This window comes from Rhipicephalus sanguineus, chromosome 10, assembly GCF_013339695.2.
Source record: "Rhipicephalus sanguineus isolate Rsan-2018 chromosome 10, BIME_Rsan_1.4, whole genome shotgun sequence".
NCBI lineage: Eukaryota > Metazoa > Arthropoda > Arachnida > Ixodida > Ixodidae > Rhipicephalus > Rhipicephalus sanguineus.
Genome location: NC_051185.1, coordinates 2,664,662 through 2,676,857, shown reverse-complemented (window position 1 = coordinate 2,676,857; position 12,196 = coordinate 2,664,662). Strand labels below are relative to the sequence as shown.

The following is a 12,196-nucleotide window of genomic DNA, read 5'->3' as shown; positions in this document are numbered from 1 at the left end:
TTAACAGAGCCAACAACTGGTATGCATCTGTAGAGCCAGTAGAGTATAAGAAGACTCGTCAGCCTATTGGCAATTCAGTTTGCTCGTCATCACATGTCACAGCCAACTATTATGCCAGACCAATGATGACGGAGAGCAGCAAGGAAGTCATCGTTTGAAAGTTTGGCAGGAGACAGCACCATTGTGACCTGCTACCGACACCAGTCATGCACTGTCTTGATATTTATTCGACCTGCCGTGCAAGGCAAACATTCTCATCAAGAACGCAAGATACACTCACCAGGGGGGGCCCAGCGATGTCTTGGAGGCGCCACTGTTTCTTCCGATGCTCACACCTCCTTGCTGCACCTGAAAAACCTACAGTGACTCCCAACTGCAGCAAACTGACTTTGTTTATTGCAGCACTCAAAAAGGCAGAACATCACTTGAGATGGAAAGACTCCTATTCACTGGAACCAGCACTTTTTTCTCACTAAACAGGGATATCATCATCATCATCATCAGCAGCAGCAGCAGCAGCCTGTCTACGCCCACTGCAGGGCAAAGGCCTCTCCCATGTTCCGCCAATCAACCCGGTCCTGTGCTTTCTGCTGCCACGTTGTACCTGCAAACTTCTTAATCTCATCTACCCACCTAATTTTTTGTCTCCCCCTCACGCGTTTGCCATCTCTTGGAATCCAGTCAGTTACCCTTAATGACCACCGGTTATCCTGCCGACGTGCTACGTGTCCGGCCCATATCCATTTCTTCTTCTTGATTTCAACTATGACGTCCTTAACCCCCGTTTGTTCCCTGACCCACTCTGCTCTCTTCCTGTCTCTTAAGGTTACACCTATCATTTTCCTTTCCATCGCTCGCTGCGTCGTCCTCAATTTAAGTTGAACCCTCTTTGTAAGTCTCCAGGTTTCTGCTCCGTAGGTAAGTACCGGTAACCATGAGAGTGAAATAACTAGAAGAATAAGGATGGGTTGGGGCTCATTCGGCAAGCATTATCAAATCATGAATGGCAATCTACCACTATCCCTCAAGAGGAAGGTATATAAAACAGGGATATAGCATACTTTTAATTCCTCCCTATCTGTAGCCAGAAATGATGTTCGGACATTACTACCTCTTTAAACGAGCTCCATGCTCTTGCCTATTCGGGTCATGCGGCGTTTCTAACTACTAATTCTTAATGCCACCCCATGGTCGCCACAAATGCATTTGTGTTTGTACAGCAAAAGCTGTTATGAGATAACAACAGTGCCATAGTTGTGCGCCGCTGCCAGTGTCCGTAACCGCCATCGTACGAAATGAGAGAAAATGAAATGAGAAAAAAATTACACCATCTCCCACTAAAGGGAACCATGTGGAAATGCGAAGCAGCGCATGGGTCGACTTAAAGTTCCATTCATCACGGGCACCTTGCCCAACGTTAACGCGTCCTCACAAGTGTAGCACACCATGAATTCACTGTAGTTGCTATTGCTGTTACTCGTCCCAAACTCTTGTCAGAGCACGCCACGCGGGTTCATCGCGCGTCTGCAGAATCTCGTTTCCCGACGCCATCACGTCATTGCTGAGAGAGTGTAAGGGGGAGAGGCCACAGCGTCTAACCGGCCCCTCACACAGGCCCGAACGCGCTAGGGCGTGCCAGCATACGTGGTTTTCTCTGCGTTACGCCAAGCTAGGACAGCATACGGCAGCCCGGGCCCCTAAAGTGCTCTGCACGTATCATCATCAAGGCGGTTGAAGAATAAGAGGAAGAAGACTTCTCCTTGGCGCGAGCGCGTGCTCAGATGGCTATGCTAGATGGTTGAAAGTGGATGGTCGCCACTGGAACTACAGACACAGCCCAGCGCAAAAGCTGCTTCGCATCTAAAAATATCCAGGATCAGATGAGATTTGAACCCGGGCACCCTACATGGCAGTCTAGTATTTTACAACAGAGCCGTGCTGGTGCTTGAAACTATTTTGCAAAAAGGCCCCGTACAGGTGTTATGTCGGGCAAGGAATCGCGTTAACCTATGTAACATAGTGTGGCAGAAGAGTAAAATAACCAAGCATCACATAATGCTAACTGCAGAATGAGTGTGTGGTTTAAAGCTTTGCACCCACTACAAAGTGCTCACCCATAATTCTTCATCGTCATCAGCCACGTGCACCATCAACAAAGTGCACATAATGCCTTACAGATGTCCTTATCCACAGAAAGACAAACAATGGCATAGTGGGTGCTCCTCTACTTCACAAAAATTATTATTTATGGCGTAGTGGATACCCTGCAAGTGTACTTGTACTAGTTACTCCAAGAAGGTTTACAATGAGCTCTAGAAAGTCCGCCCTTCAATACTGTCGTCTGACAACCCAAGGGTCCAGCTTTGGGCCATAAACAGAGCCGGGGAGGTGGCTGACAGGCATGGTCAGGCAGACTTCCTCTTCTTATAGACGACTCTGGGCAACAAATGTTTCTCCTCCTTCTTCTTCTTGCAGCTTTCGCTGTGACAGTGCTGCGCATTCCGTGCAGGCCTGGTGTTTTCTTATTTTTTTTTTTTAACATGAAAGTCTTTTATGCCGGGGTCCACCAATACGTCAGTGACGTATTTCCGTCATGGAAATGACGTTGAAAAAATGTATACCATGAGATGGCAAAGAAAAAAGTTCCGTCAATGGGCATCGAACCCACGACGGCTCGGTCCTTAAGAACAGATGCCGGGCACGCTATCCACTGCGCCATAGTCACAGACTCTAGCCGCTTTACAAACGCGCCTTTTATATCTACCACTCTCCTCTCACAGTGCTCTCAGTCGGCTGGGTGGTGTTGCCCTCTATGAGCCGTAACGTAAAGTAATTCGTGATTACTGTGGCTTCCGCGATTAGCACCTGCAACGCTTGCTGCTACACGTCCGTCCCATTCGGCGCGTTTTTAATAGAATTGCAATTTTGTCAATGTCTTAACACACCGTGAGGTGGTGATCTCAGCCCAAGCGTCGTAAAAGCGTCGGTCTCACTGATAGCATCACGCTAATTCAAACAAAAAATATTGGCCGCGTATCTGTGTGCTTCGCTGCAAATGTCGTCTAAAGACGATAGAAGAGGCGCTGCGTGAGATATGGACGCCATCTGGCAATACGTCGGGAAACACGAGCGCTGTGTTGCGGGCTGGTAGTCCCGGCGCAGCAGCAGGCGAAGACCGGCGGTGACCAACGTGACCGGCGGGGACGCCAGCCAGCCCGAACACGCGGTTTGGCGCGAAGCGCTGAAGCAGAAGAAACGTCCGCACTCAACGAGTACTCTCCACACACTCTTTTATTTATACGTCGCCTGGGTAAAACAGGAATGCCAGAGCGGCGCCCCGTGGCATTCGTACAGTGCAATACAGAACCGAAACCGAAACACAACAATGAGCTCGTGCAGAGGGCACGGAGGAAGGCAAGTTTCAGCGCAGTCGCATTTTCAGCGCAGTCGCATTTTCAGCGCAGCTTAAGAAACTAGGGTCTTTAGAATTACGTATGTATGCATTTTCTATAAAAGGAACACACCACCTAATACTTACCTAGTGATGTTGTGCCTCAGATATGCGTAATGTTTGCTTTTTGATCGACAATGTACACAAGCATGAACCTAGTCAGCCATTCAAGTTGGCTGGCCCTTGGGCAAGTGGTTCAACTTTGGCCGAGTGGCTGAATCGAGTGACGTGCCGACAAACAGAAAGACAGACAGACAGACAGACAGACAGACCAAAATTTCTCCGTTTAAGTATCCCAAGAAAGACTATCGTCTTTGAAATACGTCTGCGACGCGCGCCTGCCTCACCTGGCTGTAGTACTGCGTTCCCTGCTTGTGCTCCCCCCCCCCCTCCCCCCCCCCCGAGAAAAATCGCGGCCGGGCTACAGGGCGGCGCGGCGCGCTTTGCATTTCCCTCTAGTCCGGCCGTGGTGTTCAATCGCACTTTAACATGCCGCAGGATGGCGACCAAGTTCTGCGTCCAATATGCGATGCTCTTTTGGCTATCACAGCTCGCTTTCGCCGTTAACTACTACAGCTACCAGAAGAGTTTGTTTAGTAATTGAACGTGTACGTTAGTCGTCGGGATGGAGATGAACCACTAAGCATCAAAGTGGGTGCATCGACATTAAACCGTGCTATAGCTGCCAGACATCTATATACATTGTGCAAACTCTCTCATATAAGTCTATAACAAACATTCAACTACTTCTGTAAGGACACGTTTTACTTTCATGTTATTCCGATTCCTATGACAGAGGGATCAACCATGTTTTTTTTCTCTTTTACTCTACTCTGCATATGTATGAAGAAAGCAGTGCCCTCACAATTGTTATCTTCACATTTATGATGCATGTGAATTTCTTGATTGAACTGTATCTATGAATGTATATCCATTCCTGTAATGACCCTTCTAGGATTAACAGTATTAATAGAAAAACAAACAAACAAATAATCCCAAGTGGAAAATCATGAAGCATCATGTGGCCTTCCATTAGCGGACATCTCTTGTATGCAATACATTTTCCCAGTTTTTTAGAATTATGGTAGCATTTACCTTACAATGCATAGCTAAATATTTTATCATTTTTCGTAGAAAAGTCTTCTCAGGATCACCTGGTGGGCAAATTGTTTAGTCAGGCCCCAGAGTCCTTGTTTTTATAAGCATGGCCATATCCCATCGGTGCTTCCTTTGCGTGACAAAGCGGTGAAAAAATCTCCATGTGCCGTCCTTGTTCTCTTCGTTGCAACGGCTATAAACACTGCGGTCGTTTGTGCAAATATCCTGGTCAGGCACTAGTTTGAGCAGATTGACGTAGTGCTCTCGTGTGAGAGCTGCAATTCCAAACGGCTCAGGTAATGTTATGACGTTTCTAAGCTTGATCGTATTCAAATCATGGGTCACGTTACCACACCATCACATACAAAAGCATGTTTTCATTTTGGATGAGTTGACATTGCTTGTTTATTGGCAGACAAATGATGGCGAAGGCAAGATACAACATAGACAAGAGATAAGCGATTGCGCTGCATTCATCCAAAAGTATGTATAAACTAGCCCAAGTCAAGGTATTATGGGACTAGAAGGCTATGATTTTCTAAACTGCACGTAGTGAAGCTATCCGAGACTCAGAAGCATATGTTACAGACGAGACAGTAGTTTTGGAATATACAATACTTCCACAAATTCTTGGAAATATACGCATTGCAAGAATGAATACTCTTGAGGATGAGCTCTTCATTGCATTACAAAAAAAAAGCTAGGTCCTTAAAACTCCAATCTCGTTCTCTAGAAGTGAAACACACACACCGATCTCAAGCATAGCGAATGTATTGACAATTCGCGTGCGCATCGACACACTCTACTTCTCATGTTGTTGGCCGCCCTCTTTGGCAGAGTCTATGTGATGACGCCGAGAGACGCAATGCCAGGAAACGCCGGCAAAAACGCTGTATTGGGTTCGGCCATCCATCAAACCAGACGGCCTGTTGCAGCCTGTTCAAGTGCCCACAACATCATTTACATAAATCGGCATGGAATTTCTAGGCCCCTTCCCAACTCCCTGAAATAGGTGGGTAATCGTCGCCAAAGATTACCTCACCCTGAGATAGGAGCTCTGCGACGGGCAACAGCAGCTGACTCGAGGAGATATCTTATTGAAGCCCCAGACTAATGGGCTGGCAGAACGTCTCAACAGGACCCTGGCTGACATGATAAGCCTGTACGCAGATGTAGAGCGCAAGAACTGGGATGACATTCTACCCGACGTCACATGCAACATGACTACCACTCGGAAGACACCCTTCAGTCTCGTTTACGGCCGTGAGGTTACAGCAACGATACGGACGCTGAAGAGTTTACACAGTGAGCAGAAGAAGAGGCAAACTGCCCGGTTACGAATCACCGAGCAACAAGACTATGACGCCAGACACTACAAACAGACCCATCACATACAACTAACGTGGGCAACAAAGTGTGGGTCTGGACGCCTATTTGTTGACAAGGGCTCACTGAAAAGCTGTTGCAAAGGTACTACGGACCTTACATAGTCCTCCAGCGCATCAGTGACGTCAATTGCGAGGTTGTTCCCGATGGCTCACTAAAGCGCCGAAAACATTCGCCAGAAATTGTCCACGTGCTCCAGATGAAGCCATACTTTCAGTAACTAACTGCAGTTTTTTTTTACCTTGCTTTGTGAATGTTTATTATCGAGCTGATGTTTTTTATCACAAAAATGTTTTATGCTGGGGTCCACCAAGACTTTACTGACGCATTTCTGTCACGGGTATGACATTGTAAAATGTACACTAACAGATGATAAAGAAAAAAAGGTGGAAGAAAAAGAAAGATGGTTGATCCCTCCGTCATAGGAATCGGAATAACACGAAAGTAAAGCGTGCCCTTACAGAAGTAACTGAATGTTTACTGTACATTGATATAAGATAGTTTGCGCAACGTATGTTGGTATCTGGCAGCTATAGCACCGTTTAATGTGGATGCACTCACTTTGATGATTTGTGGTACATCTCCATGCCTACGACTAACTAACGTTCATGTTAAGTTATTAAACAAGACGTTGTGGTAGCTGTAGTAGTTAACGGTGAAAGCGGAATCAGAGAGGGCTGTGTGCCAGCCAGAAGAGGGACGCATATTGGACGCAGAACTTGGTCGCATCCGCGGCATGTTAAATTGTGATTGAACACCACGGCCGGACTAGAGGGAAACGCAAAGCGCGTCGTGCCGCCCCCCGGCCTCAATTTTTCTCGGGGCGAGCGCATTAGCGGGGAACGCCGCGTAACAGCCAGGTAAGGCAGGCGCGCGTCGCAAAGCTATTTTTGGTTTGGAGTAGCGTGATGCTATGAGCGAGGCCGACGCTTTTACGACGCTTGGGCTAAGATCGCCACCTCGCGGTGTGTTAAGGCATTTACAACATTCAACTTCTATTGAAAACGCTCCAAATGGGACTGACGTATAACGCGTTGCAGGTGTTAATTGCGGAGGCCACAGTAATGACGAATTACTTTACTCTGCCACTCCCAGAGGGAAACACCACCCCGCCAACCGGTAGAGTGGTATATATAAAAGGCGCCATTGTAAAACCTCTAGAGTCTGTGACCATGGCGCAATGGATAGCGACCCCGGTATCTGTTCTTGCGGACCGAGCCGTTGTGGGTTCGATGCCCGTTGACGGAACATTTTTTCTTTGCAATCTGATCGTGTAAATTTTTTCGACGTCATTTCCGTGATGGAAATACGTCACTGAAGTCTTGGTGGACCTCGGCATAAAACACTTTCGTGTTAAAAAATCCGTCACTGGGAATCGAGCCCACGACCGCTCGCTCCACAGCGCTAAACGACTCGGCCACAAAGCATATGCCCATCGGAGCCACCACGGCAAGCTGTCCACATTGCCGGGGCGAGTGTCACGAGATGAGAGTGGACATGTCGAGGCATGCGCGCCCGCAGGCTTGCGACTTCTCACCGAAAGATGGAGAGGGGTGGCGCGGGTGAGGAGAGCAATATCTGGTTGCTGTGACGACAGCCCGTTTGAGAAGGAAGAAGAGGAGAAAAAGCAGGCACTGATTGGTGGTTTGCTCGTGCGGCAGCGGCGAAAATAGGTCCCAGAGCGATTGTGTTGGCGGTAGAGAAACTTTGCCGCTCCGCCGGAGAAATACAGAAAAGCGGCGTCTCTCGAGCTGTGAGCAGCGCGCGGGAGAGTGCTGCTCACCGCTCGATCGAGCTATTTATATACACAATTTACCGCCATGGCGGTACTCAAGAGCTCGCTGGCCAGTGATGCCAACCTAAGTCAACATTTTATCCCTAGATTAACCCCCCAAAATACCCTAGATTGCTAGAAAAATCCCTAGATTGACTTTTTGATGTTGTCACTCTAACCTTTACCAAAGTATAAAGATGGTTTGCTCTGTGGCTCAATTCATATGAATCTTCTCAGAAGCAAAAATCATCATATTAACAGTCACTGAAGCTCTTTCTTCTGCACTTTCTGTGGAGTAAGTGCACATAAAGGGCTTGCAGATGGCGCAAGTTGCTACAGAGACAGACAAATTTGTCAAGTTCACTTTGCCCACTCATTGAAGGCAGAGATGTGATTGTTCAAGTCAATCGCAAGTCTGTAGCCCCTTTCTTGTACTTGCAGCTTACGAGGTGGCGGACATTTGCAATCAGCGTTGCATGATTTGCAGTAGATATACAGGGGTCATTTTTTTTACTAGCTGATAGCCATTTTGTGTACTTTCGACCAGCTTCCCATATAGCCAAATATTTTTGTCACCGTTTTCGTTCTTACGAAAACGACGCGACGGAAAGACTGAAGACACACAAACAGTCTTTTTGTCTATTTCCGTTATGCCGTTTCGGGGACCAACTCATCCAATTGTCAGTCCTACTGTCGCTCTCTTCCTCAAGTCTCCTGGTCCAGAATTTATCTGATACGGAGACTTTGCACAGTAAGGGCATGCGGCGAGCCTGAACTTGGCACTTTTAGATGCGAAAGCATCTTATGCTCGGGGCAGTGCCCGTTCTGCGGCATCCTCACCCATAATGCGCATGTGCCAACACTCCCCCCTCTCATCGCGTGAGCGCGAGGAGGTGCGGTAGAGGAGGTGGCGTGAGCACTGCCTCCACTTCGTTTCTCCTTTCCCGTTTCCCTCTTTCCGCCACAGCTGTGCCCTCGTATATAATGCGGTGCGCGTGCGCTTCCGTTGCACTCTCCTTCGCAACAGCGCTATAGGCTCCCCAAGCAACGCTTAGTGGCGCTGCTGCTCTTGACAGGCAGCGCCATCTGTGGCATAAAAATACAAACTGGGTGCAAGCAATGCGCGTTTTCCCTTCTCTCCAACGCGCTGCCGCTCCCTTCCGTTCACGTACAGAGCTCTCGCGGTGCACTTGCGGTGCCTCACAATGTACCGCTTGTAGTGCGGCTTCAAAAGGATCTTCAAGCTTGACTGGCACTTCCGTAAAGCGAACTTGATAAAAGGAGAAAGGCTCATCAATCACGTTTACGGTGAAGAGCAGACGATTGACGACAACGACGCCCGATCGACTCAAAGCGAAATGCATTTCCCAAGTCGCGATTACACCGTGTAGGACGTATACATCGAGGTAAGTCTCATTCTGTCATGTTAAAGATGAATAATGGACGCAGTAAAGAACACACGGGAACAGGCGTTAACTGGGAACTACAGTTTAATGGAAAAAAATCAGGTAAGGAAAAAAAAAAACAGGTAGGAGCTCAAAACAGCGTTTGGGCCCTCTCGTGAACTTTTGCGCAACGGCAGGCCTTCGGCTAGTTGTTTCGGATAAAGAAGGTTTTTTGTATGTATGCCGAAAGGCATGTTTGCAATTAAGGCTTCAAGTGCTGTCGAAAAACGTTTTGTGAAGGTGTCCGATAATACAGTAGCCATTAAAAAGAAAGCTGTCGAGCTGTTGAAGAACCTTAATTTTGATCGCCTGGCCGCCTCTGTTTGTGCTGCTAAGAACGACGTGTTGAATGTGTTCTTTTCTGCCAAAACAGATAAACTGGAAATCCCTTTCAGGAGTATTGTGTCTGAGCGTGGCACTTGGCAGAATGAGGTCTCCGGCTTTGTGCGAAAATATTTGGCTTTGCTAAATCTTGAGGACCCTTTCAGGATTCCAAACTCGGCTGAGGTAGTTCGTTATTTGAGGACGGCGAATACTGCATGCTGTGGGGGATTTAGCATAGATGTCGAGGATTTGTTTTATTCTCTCCCTCATCATCATCTCTTGCCGATCGTAAAAGAGTGTATTACTGTTTATAATGACCCGGTTGCCTTTATTAATTCCTGCCCTGTATCTGTAGAACGGTTTATGGAACTCTTGGCATCTTACTTAAATTCTACAGTTGTTGCCTGGGACAGGGGTGTCTACGTCCAAAAATCAGGCATATGCATCGGCTCGAAGGTTGCTCCTATTCTAAGCGACATCTTCTTGAGCCATGTGGGCAGGTTGGTACATCATGATCTGGAACGGAAGGATCTAAAAATTTTCCGTTATGTGGATGATTTTCTTGTGGTTTGCCGTGATCTTCAACCCACACGCGTCATGATAGATGTTCTGAAGGTTTTTAAGGAGAGGGGTCTTGGTTTGGAGGTCACATGTGAAGTCCCTCAGGACAATTTTTTTCAGTTTTTGGATTTGGGTTTAACCTTCGCTCCCAGACCGTGTTTGTTGGATTTACTCGCTCAGAAGAAAATCGCTGTTGCAGTTTTCATCGGCTCATTCGCGTTAGGTAAAAAGTGATACCCACTTATTGTCTACACGCGGCTGTCACTAAATCATGCTTTCATCAAGTAGAGTGCAGTTTCGTTAGGCAGGTGAACCGGCTGCGTGAAGCCGGGTTTCCGGATGAAGTTCTAGTTTCGGCGAACTTTGCGCAAGATAAAAATGCGCAGAATTTTGCGCAAGATAAAAATGGAGCTGGCGGGTGATACGCATGTCAGTGAGCGACAGAAGGTGACCGATAAGTTTGTGGTTATTCCATATTTGATGGAGTGTCACACCGGTTAAAAAAGGTCGCGGCAAGATATGGTGTACGCGTGCTGTTTTCAGCAAAAAACAGGGTTGGTAAGGTGTGTGCAGTCATCGACAAAAAAGTGAAGGAAAAAGAAACCAGAGCAAAAATGGGTGTGGCGTGAATCATCGGAACAAGTTCGTTGAGTGTTAGTCGGGGGTGGTGTACCGCGTGCGTTCTCATGTGGTGCTTCATACATTGGACAGACGGGGCGCTGCCTGAATGTACGTCTCAGAGAGCACCTGAGCTCCTTAAAAGGCACGCCGTACACACACTTGGCAATCCATTGCAAAGGTTGTGTTCGCCGCTTTTTGAGGCGACGCAGGTCTTGTTCGCTCACAAGCACCAGAAGGCAAGGGAAACGGTTGAGGCTGCCTCGATAAAACAGGAAGAAGACACGTGTGTTAGCCACCCTTCGATACATCTAATAGAAGCGGAGTACGCTTACCTTCAAAAAAACATGTGAGATAACTTCCATTCGTAGTTATGTAGATAATCCATGTTTTCTGGTTTTGCGCACGTGGATACAGACTGTTTAGTTTTTTTTGTTTTTTGAGGACGTTCACGTGATGTCAAATCTGTGTTGTCATAGCCAACTATAAGATGCGGATTTTTTTCTATTAAACCGTAGTTCCCAGTTAGCGCCTGTCCCGTGTGTTCTTTACTGAGTCCTGTTTTCCTCGCGCTTCGCTTCGACATGAATCTATACCAACTCGCCCAGCACTCTACGTTACTTCAGATGAATAATGGTCCACATGCACTCCGAAATGAAGCCATACACGCTATCGATGTTCTGCGGTGTGGACTACGAATCATATGATTGTTGTTTTGATATGGCATGCTTACAGTAGCAGCCCTGTACTTTCGTGAACAAACGTTTGCGGCATGCGAAAAAAAAAATTATACTGCTATGGCACTGTTTCCTGAGAAGGTTAGAGTTAAGTGCTCCGTGCCGCTGGAGAATCATCCGCCGATTAGGACGCGAGGCAGCTAGCTGAGCTTTAACCACTGTGAAGCAAAATGAACTGCTCGCCTCATTTTTTCGGCTCTCCCGTCATGCTTGCACTCTCTTTTTATGAGGATATCGACTTGACAGGCGTATAAAACCTGCTGCGCGAACGCGGCTAGAAAATCGCACAAAGTCAGAAGGCGGTTACTTCAAGATTGCAATTGCAAAGCATGTATTAAGTGCCAGTTATATTTAGCGGCTTAAATATATATCACCCTAATAAAGTGATAAAAACAAAGCAAACCTGCAGAACGATGTCAAAGCTTGCTGAAAATGCACAGACGTCCATTCCGGCGTGATAAAGCAGCCTTCCCGACGCGTGAATTGGAGGCGCCGAACTTCTGACAATGTGCTGAGTTCAGCTGAATTCAACCAACCGCGCAACGCTAACGGTATAACGCGAGTGTGAACGTTCAACAACGACGAGTAGGTCTCACGAACACGGAGAATCAAAACACAAAGCTGTTTCACCTACAACCATAACTGAACTTTCACAATGCGAGAAGACAGCGAGTATTCATTACTGTAGTTGCTCCGTGCACGCGCCGCGTTACTTACCGATTCAGGTAGTCGAGACGAACGAAAGCGATGAAGTGAGACAGCCAAAATAGAAGGCGAGACAGCGCTGTCAGCTATCCACGCT

At 47.3% G+C, this 12,196-nt stretch overlaps 1 protein-coding gene across 5 annotated transcripts in view; it reads right to left on the bottom strand.

Annotated features, from left to right (window-relative positions):
• The window catches only part of LOC119406250 (G/T mismatch-specific thymine DNA glycosylase), a 138,939-nt gene that overhangs the window by 101,396 nt on the left and 25,347 nt on the right, over positions 1 to 12,196 (bottom strand). Inside the window, exon 2 of one of the 5 annotated variants that reach the window (XM_037672979.2) lies at positions 281 to 348. The exons of 2 other annotated variants lie outside the window; for them this stretch is intronic. The gene's annotated coding sequence lies outside the window, so the exon portion shown is untranslated. Of the gene's footprint in view, positions 1 to 280; positions 358 to 12,196 lie in introns of those variants that run through there. 2 more of the 5 variants (XM_037672980.2, XM_049419736.1) reach the window with 2 other exon arrangements.